A 23,972-nucleotide genomic window follows, 5' to 3' on the forward strand; every position below is an offset into this window, starting at 1 on the left:
GAGGTAATCTTTTAAGGAATGAGAAGTCTGAACGGGCTAAAGCAATACTGTGTTCCAATACTTGACTGCGTAGTTTAAACTCTTGCACAAATTGGATCCTTCCAAAAACGATATTTGTCCCAAATGGTGATGTTCACATGATGTGATCATGTCCACAGGTATGGAAATAATGAGTCAGGGTGGAAGAAGAGCAGAAACAGCCACAGGAAAAAATGGATTACTAACTCCTGAAGTGTGCTTATTGGGATCAGCCTGCCTCATTATCTACTATCCAACTGCACTTTGCTATTTTGTGGATCAGACAGATCAGCAGTTGCCCAAATGTTCCCCTTGATAGCACAAGATCATTTTTTCCATTGCTATTTTGTTGTCTTCTTACATTCCTACGTTGAGCTCTGTTTTTTTGGGTAACACTCAATTTGATTTTAAAAAAACTGCCCGTATGGACGTTTTGATCGAAGTGGGTGTTACCATTTTGTTTGAATCCAAAAATACTGAACATGTGGAGCAGGGGCTACGGGGGTGTCCCCGGCTCCTCATGTTCAGTAGTTGGTGTTTTCAGGGGTGCAGGGGTGTCTCCGTGTCCTTACCATTGGCAGTGGGGGACAACAACAAAAAACCAATGAAAGAGCAAAGCGGAGGGCCGAGCAATTACACTGCAGGCAGTATACCCTGCGAACAAAACAATCACAAACTAACAACCCAAATCCTTTTTTTGTAACCACCAGTGTGCTCAAGTCCTTGCAACTAGAATAATACCTCAAAGGTAAGGGCAGAGCCCCTAGTCGTGAAAGATCATAGCAGTCTGCCTTACGGAACACTTGTATTCATGCCGGTACACCATACTGCAATACTACAGCATGCCTACAAGACAATGATAGCAGGATTTGTGCAGCATTAACAGAAAACTCAAGCACAGCATTACAGAGTAGTCCCCAATATACCGTTAAGTCCACCAGGGTGGAAGCATGGAGTCCAATCACAAGTACAGCCCATTAGACCACAATGATAATCAATATGTTAATCAGCGAGTAATAGAATGCATAAAAGTAAATGATAAACATTGTTACATGCATACCACACAATAATTATCAAGTTGTAACATATATACATACGTGAAATATTGCGGAACGGTCACAGTATTTTGAAACGTACAGAGTGAGAAAAGGGAAACAAAAGAAATCAGTGAATACACTCATTCGGTGTATTATCCAACTTACGTGGCTTGGCTAGTGCGAGTGCTATTGAAACTGACCTGATGCTGGTGTTGATGGTGATCTTTTTGAGGGATAAAGGGAGGGAGCATTACAGTTGGGATAGCTAAACTCAGTCATTAGTTAGAGTGGAAAAATGACGGGAATGTAATTCTTACCAGTTGCCACGTGATGCATCGCCTCGCGTGTACGAAACTGTGTGCTTTCGTATGGAAACCCAAATAGTCTCGCTGTAAAAATACAGAGATCGAAGTTGTAATTAGTGATGAATGTCAAGTGTAAAATAAATAGAGTCACAGAGTGTAATCGCTTACCTCTGTCAAACGAGAGTGGGTGCAGATTGGAACGCTGCGTGAACGCGCATACAAAGGGACTGCATTTGATGTATCAGTCATTTCTACGGTGATATGGCGGCCATCTTAGAATGGTATGTGTACATGGTAATCCATTCGCACTACACTGAATGCGAACCTGAATGCATTGACTAAGTGGTTTGTGTATAAACTAGCTGGGCAATCCTGAAGAGATAAATATAACACGCTTAAATCTAAATACGAGTGACAGTATGACAATATGTAAAAGTAAATGATCACCAATGGTGGAGCTTTTATAGATCACATGCCCATGTGGTCATCAATCATCTCTTGTTCGAACGTAAACATGCAATATAATATCATATCCAATAATCATTGCGTCAAATTGGTAAATATCTCAAAGTCTTATGGGTATATAAGACCTGTGAAGTAATTTCTAGGTGTTGCGCATAGACTCAGATATGGCATGGAGGGTAATATATCATATTGGGTACAATCATTAAAAAAAGAGACCAAAGAGTATATGGGTTACGCCAATTCTGTAAGATGTGTGCATCAGACAAATGACATAGACGAAAGCTCTGACATAGTAAGGTTAGAGCAACATGCCATAATGAAAAAAAGTAAGTTAGATTAATGCCATTCAATAAATGTGAGAATTTCGCTGATTAGGAATACAAAAGACATATTGAGAACAAGTAAGTTAAATTAATGCAATTCCATAAATGTGAGAATTTCGCTGATCAAGAATACAAAAGACTAAGACTGTAATAATTCAAAAAAAGGGTGGAGGGGGGCCTTTAGGGGGGTCAGGAGGAAAGGACCCCATATGTTCAATCATGATCTCATTGCCATAGTGGCAGTTATGTTGTAGTCAATTCACAGAAAACAGCTCAAGTCTAGCTCTTCGTTCATTCTACCTGGTGACAGGGAATCTAGTCTCTCTATCCAGAAAGCTTCTTGTGTGCTCTCAGTTTTTTTAAATCCCTGTTGTAACCTCTAGTTTGTACAAATTCCAGTACGAGGAATCATAGCTTTGTGATTGAATGCCCATAGTCTTTAAAATGCCTAGCACACAAGTGCTAGACATTTGGAACACAAGTACGAGCAGAACTTCCGCAGGGAGAAGGCAAAGCTACTTGAGCAGAGCAATACACCAAGGGACGAGAGCTGCAGGTTGAGAACCCCAGGAGTTCACCACAGGAGGCAGTTGCCTCCAAAAGGCCGCGAAAGATACGTGAAGAAGGCCAAATACCAAGCAGAAGGCTGCATTGTATTTCAAGGACATCAGCGACACCCCAGGTGAAGAGCAGAGTTGGGGTGGTGAGGCCAAGCCTGTGGTACTAACCTTGACTCATGAATTGGAATACCGTAAAGACAAGTAAAAAGGAATCCACACAGCCGGTGAGTTGGACAGGTGGCCTGAGAGACCGGTGTGTGGTAAGAAAAGACTGCAGTTGCAATATTATATTGTTAAGGTGCACGCATGTGGATGAGATGCAAAGAAAGGCAGACCTGTGAATGAACTTAGAAGTAAAGATAGCTGTGAAACCAGCGATACTGAGTAATGGAATGGTCTGGCGAAAGGAAGTAGCCCACTCGAAAGTCTCTGTGAAAGGTGAATTGTTTGTAGCGATAAAGTGAATGAACTGTAGCAAAGTGATCAAAATTAACCCAGAAAGAAGGGGAGAGTAAAAAGCTGAACGTTGAACTTTGAGTCAAAGTGGTCCTGCGTAGGTCTGTAGAGAAAGCCACACACATTCAAAAGTATTCGACATCTGTAATCGGACTGAGCCCGACTGAGGGAGACCCGATCTATAATATGCTTGGGGAAGAGAGCCCCTGCAATTACTGTTGATTTTTTGTTGTAAAAGGTTTGAGCCCGACAGAGGGTGACCAACGTGAACTTTTGTTGTGAAAGTTCTCAGCCCGACAGAGGGGGACTAGTGTGAACTTTTTGTTGAATATTGTTTGGAAGACTGGAAAGAGGAACTTTAACGTGGAAGGCCAAGCGGGCCTCGATCCACGTTTGGAACTGTTTTTGTGTTAAAACCCAAAGCCACAGTGTGTCATCCTGCCTATGAGGACCGCCTTACTCCTTGCTGTCTAACGTGGGGAGGAGAGCTGATTCAGCCACATTCATTCTTTATTTTCGAACACTGATTTTCCTTTACATACATATCTCCTTCATGCACTTTTTGTACAAGAGATAGGGCAGGCATTAGGTTTTGTTAGCATAGGTCATTTTGATTTGATGGACTCCAGTAGGACTATTTTATTTATTATTTGAGGGTCGAAACTACTGCTATCCTACTTATAAGGCAAAGTAGGACTTTTCCAAAACCAGAAACTTTAATAAAGGTTTTACAAATTATACCTTTTATGGCAGTGTCATACTTGTGATACCATGCCACCCCTACAATACCTTAGGAAACAAGTAAAATGTGGGGGTCTTGCGATACATGACTCAAAAAAAGTCTTAATTTTATAATTAATCCAACCTGTGTTTTGTGCATGTTCACGAAGCAATGTTAAATTGATTTGGATGTATTTTGTGGGATTGTTATCTAATTTAGTGTAGGTGTCCCTAGCTCTCAATTGTTTAAAACCTTCTTCTTCATACTATTGGGTGTTCAATATAACTAAGGATCTACCTTTATCAGCTGTGTTAATAGTAATATTCTTGTCTGTATAAAGTGATTTAATGAGTGCCATCTCCTGTCTATTCAAATTGCAATGTTTAGTTTTGTTTTAGAATGTTACCATAATGGAATCAAACAAATACTATCACAAATAGCAGACACACCTGCCTAACAATTCAGACGGTGTCAATTCCTTTGCGCCTCGATGGCAGCCAACTACCCCTTTCTCCACTACACATACCCCTTTTCTATCTCCCCTTCTATTCCATGAGCAACCTACATGCCTGTAAAAACACCTACAGTCTTATATTATGCACACCTCCGCCCTTGCTACCTACGTTCTATCGGTAACCACAACCCCATTAATTGAGCTACGACAAAGTTTGCCTGTTTAACTCTACAATCCCCCACACACACCAGCAAAACCAGACCAATAGGACTGTAATTATCATGTTGTGGTTTCTCCCTTGCAGATAGAAAACCACAAGAGAGAAGCAGCACACCCTTTCTTTTTCCAATCAAATTCTTTCCCATAGATTTGAATCATTTCGAGCTACTAATGGCTCTTCAGACCTTATCACTTTTTTACGGGTGCCGGTGAGAAAGAAGATGACTTTGGTATCAATAAGTCATACATATAATGAAAGAAATTGTGTTCCTATTGATAATAGGAACTCCCGTCCCCTGCACACCTTTAGGTATTGGAAAATATCCAAACAATTTTCTATCAATTAATTGATTTTTCTGACAAAGTTCTAAGTTTTAGTGTCTATGCACTCTACTTTTTCAAGATCCCAACTAAGAATGGAGGAAATTATGATTTTAATTATAGAAAAACAATTCAGTCAAAAAGGATTTTTCATTTTCGAAATGTTATGTGTAATTAGAATTTGGAAACAAAAGAAGAGTTTTTTTTAACACATAGGAGTTTTATCCACTCCTTATTCAACAAACACTTAATAGTAATGTTTCAACAAAAATCAAACAAATTAATATCCAAGAGCTCTACGCGTTTCGAGAGTTTAACTCTCTTCTTCAGGAGCAGTAATTTGTGAATATACAATTCAAAACAATATTTTTCTTGTAACACCGTTTCATAGACAACAATAATTTTCAAAAACAATAATAATTTGCAAACAATCTTTGTTTGTGTCTTGTATCAAGCTTTCCGTTGTGGAATTAAGGAAATGTCATCCTATGGCATATTTGTTCTTGTACTGGTGCTCTGTGAATAGTATTAATATATGTGTTAGTGAGGTTTTATTTGATTAAGGCGATTTATTTATACAATTCTAGTATTAGCCAAATTCCTACCTGTTCACTGACATGTAATGTTCCCAGAATGCACTGGCTTCACAAAACTTAGAAACTCAGGTCCGTAGAACCCTACAAAGGTAAGTATAGCATGTGTAAATATCCCCTTTGTTCTATTTCTCTAGACACTATACATTATATTTTCATATTCAAGTTTGGTTAAAAAACTCACCATTCAGTTCTATTTCATGTGACACGAAGGTGTAGTACGAAGATGTGGTCTGAAAGTCAATGCGCGTTGACCGCAGGTCTTTCTTTATTTAGCAATGTGCCGCCGGTTGCGGTACGTTAGTTCGTGTCTCTACAAATAAGTGGAAATTGTGTCAGTATTTATGTGATTAAATGTTCTGTAATATGAGAACAAGTTTAGCAAAAGTACTCACTTAGTCGTGTGCGCGAAAACGAGCCAGTCGGTATCCTTTCTCTTCCTGTATTCGCGAAAGCAAGGCGGTTGCTTGGCAACTCTGCCTTAAATTATCATTTGATCTCGTTCACGTGATGTTGAAGGCTACTAAAGGATTTTGGGAAATGTAGTGCCCAGTTTCCCTATTCTGTCATTAATGATCGGGTCCTTATGATTCTATGTGTTTTATCACATATAGTAATTGTTTGCCGCAGATTGTTATTCCATAATTTCACAACGTACTTTCCTCATATATTTTGCATGTTACAGATCATTATCACATCATATATTTACCAAGTGACAGTTGTATCTTCTCTTTGCACCAATCTTAATGGTAGTTATGCTTTTGTTTTTGAAGGATGCTATACAAGATCACTTTACATTACATTGTCCACATGCAAGCCAGGTTACGTTTATCTGCAGTAATGTTACTCATAATGTACGTAAGTGATATATGCCTATTAGCCTTTTGACATTCGTCAATATGATGACATCGTTTTCAGCTTGCAAAGCTGAAATTTCAGAAATGCATACCTTACACACTTGGCACACAATGGACCTCATTACGAGTTTGGAGGCAGGACCTCGTAATGCGTCAGTAAGGGGTTAACGGCACCGGCACCCTTACCAGCGTTGTTAACCCCTTACCGCCAGCCTTGGAATGAATCCCAATGTGTTTGACTCATTTTGCAGAACCACTTCTTTATGTGATCACTGTGAGTGAATGAGGGCTATTGGCCTCATAGGAGGAATTCATTAGCAAATCAGACATTTAAGTATTGAGGAATTCTGGGTATACTTTGGATTCATATGAACCTATAATATTGCACTTGCAGCTCTGATGTACAACACCTTGAGCCTCTGATTACTTGCAACATCATACTCCCTGATTAAAAACAATGTTTTTGATCACATCAGCAATGTGAGTGAGTGAGCTACAGGCACGGTTAACTTAGGGGAGAGGTTTAAATTGAGGGTCACAAGAATAGGTGGTCCTGAAGACCATCACCACTACTTCTGAAAACTGTGTCAAATTGTTACATCAACAGAACATATGTGTATCATGTTCCCCGCAATCATTCTTTCGAGGTAGCAAGGACTCTCTGTCATCTGGATACAAGAAGAGCTCTGAAGTTCTACATTGATTGAACCAAGACATTAAGAGCATCTGGTGGTCTCCTCATGATGCATGGTGAATCTCTTCCAAGCAAGCAGGCTGCTCTGGCCCCCTTTGTGGTCTCTTGTATCCTTGACCCATATGGAATTCACATATTCACGTTTCACCCAAACCTGGATGGGTTTCATGTATAGTTTGAGAACAGCATCCGTTGAATACCAGCAACATGTGCATCTAGAAGATATCTGTAGACTGTCAACATGGATAATGCCATATGCCTTTCGAAATAATTACTATCTGGACACAAGCGCCAGGTCTCGTTTTTGTTTTTTAAAGGCCCTTGTTATAAAATGTTGTGGCTAAATAGAGTAAAGTGCTGGTGTTTCCCCAGGTGCACCATCTGGGTGGCTTATAACCTGTCCCAAGAGTCAGAAGGAAGGCATGCCGAATGTATCACTCAGTGCAAGTTGCTCACTGTATTAACTCTTATACTGGTAGTCCATGTCTGCCTCCATACAGACTTCTGCCATAGAGCTGAGTTTGGCCCACAAGAAAGCTGAACATAATTCTGAAGTTAAAAACAGATTATTAGTCACACACAAAACATCTCTCCTGGGCCAAACTTAAAAGGGCCAGGATAGTTTTGATAGTTCCAACTTGGTTATTGTCTCTTTATAAAGTGCAGAATGATTGGCGTACTGCAGTTTGAGGAATGCTTTCTATGAACTTCTTCCTGCTTGTCTCAGGTTGTGGAAGGGATATGATCCCCCTCCTTTGTGCTTATTAGTTCCAACATATGTTTCTGGGACTCCACCATGAGATGTAACTGGTAGTAGTAGGCTTTCTCTTCAATGCTGAGATAGAGCCAGCTGGGTTAATCTTTTCCAATTTCCACAAGTGAGCTTAAGAGGGATATTTGGCGTTGCTCTCCGAGTGTCCTGATCACCCACTTCTGCTCCTCTCTAACCATGCTCATGTCTTGCTCTGCCTTGATGCCGTGCTCCTTCAGATCAGGGGCTCACCCATATTCCCTGCTTTGGGCCTGGCCTTCCTAGCTTGGGTCTCACTAGCATCCTTTCATTCCCCCTGATGTTTTGCCTTCCTCTCGTGATGTCAGAAACAACACCTCCTGCTAATGGTTCCAGCTCACCTTCTCTTGGTCTCTTAAGAAACGTGTATCCATATGTTTCCCAACAACCCCCGCCCCCACTGTGATCTCTCTAATTCATCTCTTCCTCACCTATCACCAACTCTTTCTCAAACTTCTTGCAAGGTCCTTCCTGTCTTTCCAACCTCCTGCAGCCTCCTTTCTCCGGTACGACGTCCTTTCATTGCGGGATGTTTCTCCATCTCTAACCTCCATCAAACTCATTGCTATTCCTACAACCTCCTCAAATCTCTTTAACCCCCAAACCTCCTTCAAACTACTGCTGCACTCTCCAATCTACCCCAAACTCCTCCCACCAGCTCTCACTCACAATACCACTCTGCTCAACTGGGAATCTGGGTTTATATAGCCCTGTTATCCCTCCTCCAAGCTTGGGCTCCCAGTATGGGTGTGCACTTGTGGATGTACACGGGTTAAGGTTGTGATTAGTTGGATTTAATTAATTCACCAGTGTGTGCTTTGGAGATTTGGGCCAGACCAAGCCTTTAAAAAGCCGATCTGCCATTTTGGATTGCCCCCGAAGTTGTCTGGTGCATGTCATTTGTTTATCAATGGTACAGAGTCTGTACTTGCTCCTCCATGGGAGAATAAGCTGATGGTGAAAAAGATTGAAGCATTATGAAACAAGCCACCAGAGCTATTAAGACAATGGGGGTCATTCCGAGTTGGGCGGTAAGTATAGGGGAATACCGGCATGGCGTTAAGAGCGTTTCCGTGCTGGCACTAGACCGTAGAAATCGGCCTATTCTGACTTCGCAGGCACGCGCTTACCACCATGCCGGTAATGAACGTTACCGCCATGCCGCAAAAGTGCCCCCAAAGCCTTTACCGCCAACAAATGCACCGTACATAACACTACCGACATGGAGTAATCAGCGGTGACCGTAAATAGCGGTCCCCGCTATTTACGGTCACCGGTAAAGAACGAAACCGGAATAAACGTCACCGCACAGGAACGGGAAGGAGCACGGTGGCCATCTTTAAAATCACAATCCATTGCCATCCTCTCCATACAGGACCCGGAGGCATATACCGAAGAGAGAAATTGGCATTCGAGACCAGCATCATGCCTAAAGCACTAAAAAAGAAGGCCACACGCATAAGAAAGGAGCGCTTTACCCAGGATGAGCTCCAGATATTGGTGGACACCCTGCATGAACATGCGGACACAGAGGGTGAGCGCCGTAGGAAACACCCCCCACACCACCAAGGATTGCCGGAAACGGTGGGATGACCTCCGTCTCCGGGTGCGGGCCATCCTCTCGGCAAACCGAAGTCAGGCCCTGGAGACAGGAGGAGGGCCAGGTTCCCCCATTAAAATGATGCAGTGGGAGGAAACGTGCGCGGCCATGATGGGCACAGAAGCCATAGAAGGGGTTGGCGAAATGGAGTGCGGTGCAGCGTCATCCGCTGATGGAGGTGAGTGCCATGATTCAAGACAGAACATGCATTCCTAATGTAAGTCACTGCCAAGGGCTGGGCAAGGTGTCACGTCATGGTTGGGCAAACCCCCCCCAATGAAATCATGCCGTAACAAGTGGGACCCAGTCTGATGTCAGGTGCAAGGCTGTAACCCATATGGCCCATACCACACAAAGAGGCCGAATCTGTGAGGCACACGGGGCAGTGATTGTAAACACTGTGAATGTGAGTCATCACAGTACCCCGCCAACATGTGTGACCCAAAGGGTAGCCAGCATCACCTGCATGAGAGTGGAATGAAGGTGTTTGTACATTCATGGTGCAGAACAGTACTGGTCTTACATGGCAGCAGGTGATTACTGGCCATGCACACATGTCCCAGGATACAGTCACCCCATTACTGGCCCGGGTATGTGTCCTGTGCAATGGAATTATGGAGGGGGTAGCTTCTTCCTGATGGGTCATGGTGTGCACTCACGTCTTGTTGCATGTGCGTCGTATATGCATGCAGCAGTGTTGGACTGCATTCATTGATCTCATGCGCGAGATTTGGTGACAGGGGGGTTTTGGCTGTAGTTGGTAGCATACTCGTCATTCTGCGCTGATCCCTACCATGGTCACTTGCAGCAATCCTATGGGGGTGCCGGACCAGTGACACGCTGTGGGATCCCTGTTAGACTCACTTCTATGCACTCCCAGAGATGACTGTCCTGTGTGTTGTGATGCAGGAGTCAGCGACATGGTGCTATTGCACTGCATGGTGCAGGATGCCCTTACGGTGTGTATGGGCTGCCGATGAGTGTTGCATGTGTTGTGGTATTTGGCCAGGTTTCCTGTTAGTCATGTAGTGTTAGGTGTCGCCTCGGATTCAGCAGTGTGTGGTTAAGTGGTCATGTGCCGTGTCACTTGTTTTAGGGCACAGTGTTCTGTGAGGTCCACATCGTGCACTGGCGTGAACATTCCCACACAGGTGGAGTATGCATCCCCCCCCCCTTTCCCACACAGGTGGAGTATGCATCCCCCCCCCCTTTCCCACACAGGTGGAGTATGCATCTCCCCCCCTTTCCCACACAGGTGGAGTATGCAGACAACCTACTCACAGCCCCAATGCACTGCCATGGCCCATTCAAGTTACTCACCAAGTAGCCAGGCACGTCGTCCAGCATGTCTCTCCATGTAGTGTGGTAGTGTTGAGTTCCGCAGGACCAAGGAGTCATGAGTTCATCCGGGGTATCGGGCATTGCAATGTGTGATGACTTTACTGGCATTACACACCATCTGGACGTTGATGGAGTGGTATTGCTTGTGGTTACGATATAGCACCTCCATGGCATGTGGGATCACCAATTCGACGTGGGTGCAGTCGAGGGCACCTATGCAATTTGGCATGCCTGCCAGTGCATGGAACGCAACTTTGGTGTCATATATCTCCTGGGGGGTCCGTGGTAGGGATATGCAGTCCCTTGTGTGGTTGAGGAGGGCATCCAGAACTTGGTTGAGTATCCGGGAAAATATGGGCTGTGAAATGCCATGCATGTGCCCCACTGTATGCTGGTAGGTGCCTGTGGCAAGGAAGTGGAGCACAGACACTACCTTCAGTAGAGGGGGGATGGCAGTGCAGATTTCTATGCGGCTCACTATGGGCCTCATTACGAGTCAGGCGTTAAGGGGTTAACGGCGCCGTAAACGGCGCCGACCCGTAACACCTGATTCTGAGGTCCCTTAGCGCCATGGTGAGTTTAACGCCTGCTTTTTGCAGGCGTTAAAATCCATGGCGCTAAGGGACCATGGTGCTAATTACGCCACCGTAATTTACGGTGGCGTAATTAGCACCTTCCCCACTCCCATTATGCCCTATGGGGCAAAAATGGGAATGGGGAAGGGTAAAATGGGAAATGGGGATTTAACGCCCCACTCACCTTTGTCTTCATGTATCTTCATGTATCTTCATGTATCAGGTCCACTATGGTGGTAATGGTGTCCCGGTCAAGCCGGTACAGGGTGTGGATCTGTTCTGGTGTGAGGTTGAAGGGGGTGGCTCTGATGCGGCGGATTTGGGGCTGCTGGCGTGGTAATGGTGCCTGCACCGGTAGGGCATGCTGGGCCTGTCTCACCCTCCTTCTCCTCCTGTGAATCCTCTGTGGTGGGGGCTGTGGTTGTTGTTGTTGCTGTTGTTGTAGTTGCTGCCTTGCAAGCAGGGCCTCCAGCTCCAGGAATGCTGCTACAATTGGTATCATCTTGTTGTGGGAGGGGGTGTGGTGTGTGGGTGTGCTCCTTTTGTGCTGTGACAGACTCCATTGCCTCCACCTGTGCTGATTGAGTGCACCTGTGCCTCTTTGAAGCACTGCTCATGGTTCTTAACACCTTCTCGGCGATGCCGGTATTTACTACATGGCGGTAAGGTACTTTGCGGCCTTGTGGAGGCCGTTTTTTCCATGTCCGCTTTACTTTGGATCAGCTCCGGTTTACGCCATGGTGCTATTTTCGGTATGGAGTGTCAGGCGCGTGCCACTGAACCGCCGTAATAACTGTCTGGTGGGTCAGAATGGAAACGATGCCGGTAATCCTTTACCGGCATCGTTTTTCCTTTACCGCCCAACTCGGAATGTCAGTCCCTGCAGCAGACTCTCTGCGTGAGGTGAGAAAATTAGGCAAGCCTCTGATGTCTGGCTGGGTTCACCAAGTGAATGCCAGAGAAAACCGTAATTTGCCTCTGTCGGAGCCAGCATTTACTACCTGTTTCAATGGTATTTACTTCCTTCACTGCATGGTTGCCCTAGCTTGCTGTGTTCCTGTCTTTAAAAGGGGCAGTGTTTATAAACTCCCCGGCTGCAGAAATATATAATACAGGGCTACTCTTTGGGAATGGAGAGGGCTTTATATTGCGGTACTGTATTGTTTCAGATTGTCACATTTTAGAGCCATCACCCCTGAGGGAAAGTGTCCTCAAATAACGCCATGGGACCCTTCCCTTCTCTCTTCTCAGTGAGAGTGACTATGGATCCTTCCTATGTCACCCCTGAGCCAATCGTCCGCTAGCTTGAGTAGGCACCTGGTTTAACTATAACCCACTGTCATTTACTACATAGGTCGCTTAATGTACCCCCGCAGCAGGAAACCAAAGAAAAAAAAGTAGAAAAAGAAAAAGTAAGTGAAGGAACCCTCTGGCGTGTCATGCAGAGAGGGAGTTCCTTTACTTTAAAAACAGAAAAAAAGATTCCGAATGGCATGAGAGGAGCACTGCTATTCAGTTTAGCCCAACCCTCACATAGGCGGGTTGAGCATCGATCCATTGCGCTCCTTTCACAGCCACTGCTTGAGCTCCTGAGGTGGCACACCTCTGACAGGGAGGGGAGTGCCCAAAATCACTGCCACCTCTCTGCACCATTAGAAACCTCTGAACCTGAACCCACATCTCCTACCCCCGAAAAGCTACAACCTAGGGAACAGAGGGTAAGTAGGAGAAACCAAATGATAAAGAAGACCCATTTTGTGGAGGAAGTCCGCGTCCCGTTTGAAGGGAAGAATCCCTGGAGGATTCAAGGAAGAAAGTCTTCTCTTTCAAGGACCGGGGGATTCCTCTCACAGAAAAATGGGTCCCAAAAGACCCTAACTTAGACTGGGTAAGTATGGGGACTGACCAATAACCACCAATCCCTGGACCCCAAAAATGCCACCCCAATGACTCAGAAATTAATGAGGGATGCTCACCCAAACTGGTTCAAGTGACTGTCTCCAGGAAAAGGGGGGCAGCACTGAATCAGGGGAAAAGGGGATTCCCAAATCCCCCAAATCTCAGGATGTCAAATTTTCTTTACAGATTCCCGGACTCCGACACAGAAAATTGCCCAAGATCACACAGTGTCAGAGTTCAAAATAAAGAAATTAACTGCCCAGATGGCCCAAAATGCACATTTACATTGCCCCCTGGAGGAGAAAGAAGGCAGATGTTACACCCCCGTCAGGGTACAAGGCTAGTGTGCATTTTCAGCGCTGGTAGATACAGGATCCCAAGCCACCCTTCTGTCCAAAAAGGCATTTGATCAAATCAATGCAGGAAGGGGGGAAAGTCACCAAATTCCCTTCACACCTCTTCCTGGACAACTCCAAAACTTCGACGGAAATTACATTCCCGTCAAGGGGACTGTGGATCTGGAGATCAAAATTGGGCGGCATAGGGTGAAGCACCAGGTCATAGTCGTCACTCTAGAGGGCACACCTTGTCTCTTAGGAAAGGAAGGTTGTAACCTCTAATAGACTGTGTGAACAAGTTACTCTGGACCCAGACTAATCGGCCAATAAAACTAAAACAGAGCACCAACTATGTAAGTCTAAATAGCACATGCCATATGGTTGAGCAGTGGTCTGACCAAATTGAAGTCCACTTTAGGAACAATCAAGTCCCCGACATAGCTGTAATCTCTGTAGCAGAACAAACTGGTGATGGGAACCCTCGTCTATTTTTGAAAATCAACAGTCCTACCAGTTTCAAGTGGCATTCCACACTGTAAGGAAATACCCTGAAATTTTATGCCGATCCACAATTTGAAGAAAACCCAAATCCCATGATAAAAGGTGATGAAAAACCAGCTCAAAGCTTGGCTGACATTCAGAAAAAGGGTGAACATGTTCCTCCCCATTCAGTTCAGGTAAATGAGGGGGTGGGGCTGTTCTCGCCAGAGAATTCCTGAATAATGGAAAAAGCTTCATCAGCGAAGCGTTATTCAGGAAACTTCCAAAAGATCAGACCATTCCCACATTTAAGTTGATTGATAGGTGGTAAATGAGCCTGGAATCTCCCAATTCCAAAAATCCCCTGCCTAGCAGGTGCATGCTAAATAGTTCCATTGGTGATAAAAGCATAGAGCATAATTGTTGGGATGTGCGAGATGTCCACTCAGACTTCTACTTAGGCTGTGACATCCTCAATCAATTCGCAATTAATTTGGACCTCATCAATTACAAAGTAAGCTCCCGACTAGGGGGTAACCCCATGGGCTTTGACAATCCTGAAAAAGCATTTTGGTCAACTCAATTTCTGCTGTATGAAGTTGATGTTCAGACTGGAGAAGAGGTCACCATCCCAGGACTGGTCTCACAATTCACAATCCCCCTAAAAATTAAGCGAGGACAGAACCCGGACATTTCACCTCCAACAGCAGGGGTTGTATTTGAACCCAACCTCACTAGTTGACCTAGAACACGACACCATGCGAAGATTGGTGGATAAAGGCGACCCTAGGAGTATCACTCTGGGCGCAGACACCTTAATTGGAATGTTGGTTGATGCCCAACGATTCTCCATTGACTTAGGGAATGAAATCATGGGACAAATCCCCAAGGACTGCTACGATTGTGACGATGACTTACCTCCAGAAAAGATTTTCACCCAGCAAGGGGAAATTTCTTGGTGTACTCTTCCTGCCCTTACGGTAACCTGCAACATCAGAAAGGATGAGGTGGTGTTTCAGGTCAACAGTGACTGCCTCTCCTACTTGAAATCTCCTGTCCAGGCCAACACCATAACAAGAGATCTCTCCATGTAACTGGAGGATACCACGGAAACTGCAAAACATGAGGTATTTCCAGGCTTCAGGCAGATGGTTGAGGAACAGATCAACGTCGCTGATACCTGTGAGACCGAGGAGCCAAGGCAGAAGCTGAAACAGGTGTCTCTGGATTTTCAAGAAATCTTTGCTGTTGACTCGTATGACTGTGGTCGCACCAATATACTTTCTACATCCATACACACGGACCCTGGGATGGCTCCCATATTCGTGAAGCAATATTGGTTGCCTCTCTCTTCTATGGAGTCACTCACGGAGATCATAAAGAACTTAGAGTCCCGTGGGATAATTTGTCCAGTCCACAGTACCTTTAATAACCCGGTACTGGGGATACTAAAACCCAATGGCCAATGGAGACTATGCGCAGACCTTAGGAAGTTTAACAAAGGGGTCCACATGTCCCGATGGCCTCTTCCCTACATTGACCAGGGACTGGCCCAAATCCAAGGGTCAAAGGTATACACTGCCATTGACCTGATCTATGGTTACTGGACAGTACCTGTGAGTAGGGAAGACCAGTACAAGCTGGCCTTTACCTTCGGGGGCAGCAGCACACGTGGACACGAACCCCATTTGGATATATAAACTACAGCAATTAATTTAACATTTTTCTGCACAAGGCCATGCTCGACTTGGGTGAAAGGGGAAACCTGTCCTATATAGACAATGTTCTAATTAAAAGGTCAACCGTGGAGGAACATATAGCGGGGATCTGCTATGTTCTTACCCAGTTGATAAAGCCTGCGCAAAACTGTCCTTCCAGAAGGCGCAGTGGTGTAAGACCTGCGTGAACATCCTAGGGCATGAAATCACCCCTGAGGGTCTCAATCCCCAGGCAAAAAAGGTGGAAGCCTTATTAAAATTGAAATTTTGATGATGATCTGGTCAACTGTAATGAGATGACCATCTACTGGAAGAAGATCAAGGGCCATTCCAGAATAGAGGGACCAGACAAAACCGGAAATGACTTGGCTAACCAGTTGGCCAAAACAGGAGCCATCCATGGGGATCTCACAGAGATCAAGTCCCTGTTGGGGGAAATTCAGGTCGCTGCTGTCACCAGGTCCCAAACACTTGCCCAAAAGGGACTCTCAACTGGCCAGCGGAGTAAGGAGATCCCAGATGCTTATTTGACTATGGCACAAAAAGGGGATCTGATTATTGGCACATTTTATCAACACGTTGAAGACCCCATGATTTTTCCTCTGACTGAAACCGATTACATACGGAAATAGGATCACTGGGTGTTGATGAATTTTCCCAAAATGTTCAGAATACAAAATGGTTTGTTGGGACAGAGATCCATCTCTGGATGTGACCAGTGGTTGGTACCTACCTCATTCCGAAGCCTGATGTTAAGTCACGCCCATGATGCAGCCACAGCCGGTCATCAGAGGTTTCATACAACTTTGGAAATCTTGCGAGAGGTCGCATACTGGCCACACATGGGTCACAACCTCGATCAATACTTGAAGCAGTGTCTTGTGTGTGAGCAATTTCAGCCAAGTTCCCTCACACACCAAGCTCCCCCACAGAAAAGGGGGATGACGCTGCCTTGGTCAGATTTCCAAGTAGATTTCATTGGGCCCGTGATTCGCTCCTCTAGAGGGAACAAGTACATGTTAACTGTAGCATTCTTGTTTACAAAATGGGTGGAATATCTCCCAGCGCCAAATTGCAAGGCAGAAACAGCAGCTGCCTTGATGATCAACCACATCTTCCTGTGTTTCAACCTTCCCCAAAGGATTGAGTCGGACCGAGGAAGTCATTTTACCAGCGAGGTAATGACAAATATCTGGGAAATACTTGGGGTAAAGAGGAAACTCCGTATTGCCTACCACCCAGCCTCTGGTGGGGGAGTTGAGAGGTACAATAAAACGATTGTGGGCATCCTAAAGAAGTTTTTGGCCAACTCTGGGCCTAGTTGAGACATCCAACTACCGCTTGTCCTGATGGCCATCAGGTCTACACCATCTTCTGTGACAAAAATGTCTCAATTCGAGCTAATGACTGGATGAAAAATGGTGCTACCTCAGCATCTGCTCTACAGAACACAGGAGCAGACCCTGATTAATGCGTCCACGACACATGAATATATTGAGAATTTGAGCAAACACCTTCAGCATGCTTTTGCGTAGGCTCAACAAAATCTGGAAATGTCGGCAGAGGGGATGAAAACCCACTATGATTTAAAGACCGCTAAAAAAGAATATGAAGTAGGAGACAGGGTCTACTTGTACATTTTCAAAGGAACAAGACCAAGCGGTGGAAATTCTTTCCATTCTGGCGCGGCCCCTTTGAAATTGTAGATAAAATCTCACCTGTCACCTATAAGATCTGCATCCCTGAAGGAGAACAAACGTAAGAGAAATAGGTGCACATCAATCAGTTGAAGAGCTGTCATCCCACGCAGAACTTGCGACTGATTGAAGACCCTGAGGAGGGTAGAGCCCAGGAATCCTCAGAAGAGTAAAAGTAAGGAATTGGAACCCAGATAAAGAAAATCATACACTTACAGGGAGTAGAACAATTATTCTTATTTTGAAAAGACAATGAAGTTGTACAATGTAAGAACAAATGTGTGTTTTAAACATGTATATGTAAGAAGAATGTGTGAAATGCAATGTCGATCTTGTATGTGTCTCTCCTGCTGTTTTGTTGTCTATTTTCACATCCCTACCTGGGAAAAGGGTATTAAAGGAAATACTTAATCTCTCAGTTCTTTTGGCAGATGCATTAACTCCTTGCCTCTACAGGCCGTAGGGGAGCCGCTGATAGAAGGGGAGAGACCCAGGACCCACAACCTAATGGAAAAATAAAAATCCGGAGAGAGTGGGGCAAACCAGTACACCACTCCATCAGGACCAGGAATAGAGCTGACGCGCTCTGAAGGAGAGTCTTGGAATGAACCCAGGAGCAGGCGCGCTCTAAAGGAGATCCCTGGGACAAACCCAGGCCATCGCGAAATGAACACTGCACTCTCTCCCAGCTCTTCTCCCTGAATAAAGTTAACAAAGAGCTATGGGGGGATTTTGTGGAGTGACATAGCCCTGAATGCCTTAACTAAAGGCTGGAGTCAGTATGAGGGCTTCCCAAAGCGAAAAAGCCTGCTTTGAATTAACATGGAGCTACGGCCCTGCAATTTCAAAGTGAAAAGGAGCGAAATTAGGCATCAAAATTTGGAAATTTCTGAAAATGTTCATTGCCGCACAGAAGGGAAAGACATGAGACTATATTTCCAAAAAGTCTTAAATGGCAGAAGTTCTATTGTCAGAAACGGCAGTCTCCAGCATGTTAAATAAAAATGCCCAGATCATGTGCAAGTCTGCACAGCAGAGCGGGGCTTTTGCTGTGCCACGATTAATTGCATGCAAAATCTGCTTTTCCCTTTCAGTTAAAGATATGCTCCTCAATATGTGTGCAAAAATATAATAAAGGAACTGGAATTCTGTTCATAAAGAGCCCATCACAGAGGAAACCATACATTTATGGAATCTACGAGGAAATATGAATAGCATCAGAATGAAAGGTTTCATGGATAAAAACTTTACCAATTGACATTGCAATGGTGCCTTAAAAATGAACACTTTAAGCAGTAAGTTGGACAGCTAAAGTCTTTCAATATACATTCAAGTTGCCCTTCTGTGATCACTGTTTGCAGGAAATTACTGTTGCAAGAGTTTACATGTTCAGATTGTGTGCATTTGCTAAAGTTGATTTAAATGTAAAATGTTCAGCAGAGGCAGGCCGGAATCCTGGTTTCATTTCTTTGCTGTGAGTTGCCCAGAAGTGAAACTAGTCTTCAAAGCTCCATTGTCTGTGGGACGAGATGAGGAATTCTCCTGCTCCCCAGGTTTTATGACTAAAACCACCTAGACCATCATATAGCTGGCCATCAGCCCTTGGAACTGTGGGCTAATATAAAAAAAAGCCTTCCTCTTGACGTCAGAGCCAAAACCAGATCCCTTCCAAGGGCGGGGGAGAGTTGAGGAGTAGTTTCACACCCATTGCACAGAATAGGAGATATGCTATTTATGGGATAACTTGGGAAATATTAATCATACACAATTAATGTTCGGATTTTTGAAAAGCTGTCAGCGAGCCGCTTCTGATGAACCATAAACGATTTTGGTGGGGCCTACACAACCCAAGTTATTTAGGAAAATATCATGGGGCATTCCTGTTGTAACTGAGAAATCTGAAAAATTGAGGAAACATGCAAAAGATGATCAATATTCTACCCACCGAGTACCAGATTTTTCATGAATATAGTTTGAGAGTAAAGGAGGGAAAAACATAGTTCTTCTATGGAATAACCTACAAACTTCTAAGTAGGGTTATTTGATTTGCAATAAAATGTTGTTTTCAGAAATGCTGGCATATGTGTCATAATATGATGAGAAAGGACATTTGTCATACAGTGAGATTTCCATGTGCAAAAACCAGCCTCAGCCCCTTGTCTAAGTTAGATGATGGATGGGGTATCCTTCCTTGGCTTCCCAAAACACGCCCTTATTCTCTGGACCTATCAACCCACAATTGGGAGGGAACCCTTGACCACTGCTCTATCAATTCTGTGAGAATTATGACAAATCAGTGATGTCACTTGCCTTATTAATAGGTCACTCCGCCTCCAATTAGGTCTCTCCCTACCAAATCTGAGGCATTCAGCTGACCAAATCCGGAACCATACTTGCAGAGTTGGGCCAACATCATGGAGTGAAGCCATGAGCTGGAGTGGGACCTTTTTGGAGGACAGAGAGAGGCCTTGACTGACCCCTTGATTTTCCCTGCAGTGAAGCCCTGGTGCTCTGTTGATGTCCATCAAGCCCTGTCACGTAAGTACATACATCCCCAGCAATTAAATAAGCCCTATTGTCTTCACCCATTTCACCTGGTGCAGAAAAACAAATTGTCCCATTCATTACGGCTCCCTATTGTTTCTGAAAACCTCATTCAAAATCAGATTTTAACCTGGTGTTCCCATTCACTGACACTGCCTTCCATTCAAAGCTGACAAGCCTAGTGGAGGTCTGGGGGGGGGGTAAGGGTTGCTGAGACTCAAGAATCCTTTGTGTGCGCAGGCACTTTCCCGTGGGTTGCATTCATTCCCATGGTGTTTTGAACTATTAATAGTAGTGGTGAAATCAGTAAAGTAAATCTGTGTGCCATACATGTCATGTTTGAGTTGTCTTAGTCTGCCACTTGACTAAAAGTACTCTGAAGTTTGTGTTGCCACATCTTGGTGGCTATTGTAACTGTTTTTCAACTTTCCCATTAAATCACAAATTAATAAAGTATTCATTGATAACACACCGGTCTGGTTCCTGGTCTACTGTGATATGTGGTGCTTGTGGAGGTTGGGTGCAGAATGGGTTGGAGGCCTCCTTAAAACGAAGTGGGATTGTAAAAATAAAAAGCGGTTTTATTGTGCGCCACATTCATTACAAGGGAAAGATATCCCTGACTTGCTTGTTGTGCAGCCTGTACCATCTGAGAAACATACAAACTGTATTTAAAGGAACCTGATAAGTGTACAAACCTTAGTTGAAAATGCAATCTTGTATCCTATGGCATAGTTGCCAGTACACATGTTACTTAATGGATCATTCAACTTGAGCTTTAAAGTGTAGACACATCACAAAAGTGAAGACACATGCAATCCATAATTTTTTGGGCACAGATGCGTGAAAGACACATAAAATAACCACTATGATTTCCCCAAATTGCGAGAGATGTATTGAATTGCCAGACGGCAAAAAGGAGCCTTTCCAGTGAGCAGGCGGCAGCGTCTCCCTGAAGCATTTAGCAAGGATCCCAAGCAGCCTGCTTTTGCTGCCCTATTGAGAGGCTAGCAGGAACATGTTATTGACTAATCTATTAAGCAATTTTCATCCTGAAGAAGATGGTCTAAACCACTAGTGAACCATCGAAACCGGTCCACCAGATCTGCTGTGGCCCCACCACAACACCACACGATATCCCCAAGACCAACAGGTGGTACAGCCACAACTGACACAGAACCTATTTAGCACGGGTTCTACTTATAGCAAAATGAAGAGTCAATGGGGTTTGGGTGTTTGTAAGAAAAACATTTAAGAAAAATGTGAAAATCTCAATTCTTGTTTTTACATTCTAGTGATTGGGCAACCACCTACATGGAGAGAATGTTGAGCCATCAGGGTAATTAAAAATGGCTACAAATCCAGATGTCTCTAGTTCCCACATGCCAACCAAATCAGTTTGGTTCATGACTACGAGATCTAATCCTCCTCTCGTACTCACCCACAACACCGTTGGATGCCCCCCCTCTGTTTGTTAGGCTGTTAGTTACAGAATTGAGTGTGTTGTACAGATAACCACATTCTTTGTAGAGAGCTAGGGACAGTCTCACCTCCTATCCCTCTTAGACAGGTGTTGCACCATGCGCTGTCTAGGGACAGGCACCCCCCCCGCAGGGATAGGGTGTTCTTCCTGAGAGCCAGAACAGCTCACCATCTTGTATCTCACGTTTGGGACTACTCCTCAATCATCACAACCACTAATTTTTGCCTTTAACTGCAATTAGACCTTTGTTCTCCTAGTGAACTGTTTGTTGTGTACCAGTATGTTTCTACGGTTTGGGAAGGCAGTAGCAATCCTGGCTTTTCAAGCCTAATTGACCCTGTTGTTTTTTCTTGAATTGCCAGACTACATTCATTTGGCAGTGATAGATCAAAGTTACGACGATATAGGATTAAAACATGAAATGCTAGTGGCCTAAGTGACATCAGATCTAGAGTAAACGTACTCATTACTTGGATTGCGAGGGCGAACTGTTGCGCAAAGTTCATGCATAATCACCATCATGATCCTCAACACAGACTTTTTGAGGCCAGCTGCCCTGAAGTCATGCAGCTCGGTAATGCATAGCAGTGCTGTGTCTTCTTCCGATATGTAGGCCAACCATCCAGAGTTTTCTCTACAGCAGAAGTTCTCCTCCTCGCTTGGCATGACCTGGCACAGATTGCAGGTTCACTAGGTGGAAACGTCTTCCATGCGACTATGCTCAGGCTCATGATCCGGTGATTCTTCCTCCCAACTGTTGTCCAATGCCCCATCGTTTCTGCATCTTTCTCTATCAACTAATTCTGCCTCGGTATACTCTGGCTCGTACTGGTAGGACTGTATTGTTGCCATTATATGACAAAATTAAAATTGTTAGTAATGCTAGTACTAGTATCTGTTCGCACAGGCTACGAGCAACGAAGATAGCTGAACAGAGCAGAAACGAGTCACAGGATATACAAAAAAAGACAGCGAAACGTTTGAAAAAGCAACTCTGATGTTGTCTGATGAGAAGCAGTCTGTTTATACTTATTGAGGAAAGAGGTGTCCTGCCATTTCCATGGAGACACGTCATTAGCTGGCGCACAGAGAATGTTGACACGAGACATGCATTCGCATTGTGAAATGGGCCGTATGCGTCTAGTGATGTCAGCTTCAGGGGCGGGGGATGTGATTTAGTGCAGCGAGGGCAGTTCAACTTAGGTAGATGCAGCAACAGATAAGATTAGCACAAGATGGCTGTGGCCCGCTGCATGATTTTGCATATGTAAAAGTGAGGAAAACTAAGGTAAGGTGCATAGGAAATGTTTTTACGATCCATCACAGTTTGCTTAAAACCACATGCTGGAACGCTCGGGACAATAATATGTTTGAGTGCACTATTCCTTTAAGGCCAGTCTTTCGGCAGAGGTTGGATAAACTATTGTTTATTTTGCCATGTTGGCATTCTACTGCCCCACCGAACTGCTGAAGACAACCACAATGAAAATGTTGGGAAGTATTCAAAGCCGTGCAATTATCTCTAACCACTTGGCAGGTAAACTGTGTCCCTCTGGCACTGTATATAATTGAAAGCCACATTGAGGATTAACTTCTGTAAGAATTTTCTTTGCCAATGTGACAGATTGAGCCTTCGGCATGGATATGATTCCACCCACTCAGAAAAGATGTCCACAATCACCAAGCAAAATTCATAAAACAAATGTTCAGGTAGTTGAATAAAATTCACCTAGATATTCAATAAGGACCCTTTTGGAATAGGGTGCACAGAAGGGCAGGTTCTCACAGTTTGTCCCTGGGCTAAGCACACTGAACATTTGCTACAGTAGTAATTAGCAGAGGTAAGAAAGTTAAGTGCAAGCCAGTCTCTGTGGATGACTGATATCATCATATTGCTTCCTGAATGGGCCACTGAATGGGCCAGTCTGGCAAAATAAAGTAAAAGCAATCTAGGTGAAATCATCTGGTCTATACCACAGTGTATCAATGTGTAAATAACAATTCTTCAGGGACCAGTGTACCTTTTCCTGATTGGGTGCTAAGTTCTGCAACGTGGCCAGAATAGAAAGGGTTGCAATCAGAGACTGACCCACTGCAATACAGATAAGGACATCGTTAGGAGCCATAAGGCCTTCTAGGGCCATCTTTTGAGCTGATTTGTCAGCTAAAGAATTACATAAATAAACCGTTGATTCAGACATTTCATGCACCTTGCACTTAACCATAGCAGGGCAGAAAGCAGAAACAACGCTTCCAGTACAGTACCAACATAACCACCATTACATATGGATGTACCGATGACATCAGGCAACCATGTTGTGTTTGCAAGATACAGTAATTATGAGTAACAACAGTCAATATAGATTGTAGCAGATTTTTCCCTTCTCCAGAATGCACCCTGTGCCGAGTGAATAGTTACAACTGATATGCTTCTATCAATCTGAGTACAAACTGCATAACCCGAAGAGATTCTTCCCATAGAAT

The sequence above is a fragment of the Ambystoma mexicanum genome, chromosome 7p (assembly GCF_040938575.1).
Source record: "Ambystoma mexicanum isolate Mex_15411 chromosome 7p, UKY_AmexF1_1, whole genome shotgun sequence".
In the NCBI taxonomy this organism is placed as follows: domain Eukaryota; kingdom Metazoa; phylum Chordata; class Amphibia; order Caudata; family Ambystomatidae; genus Ambystoma; species Ambystoma mexicanum.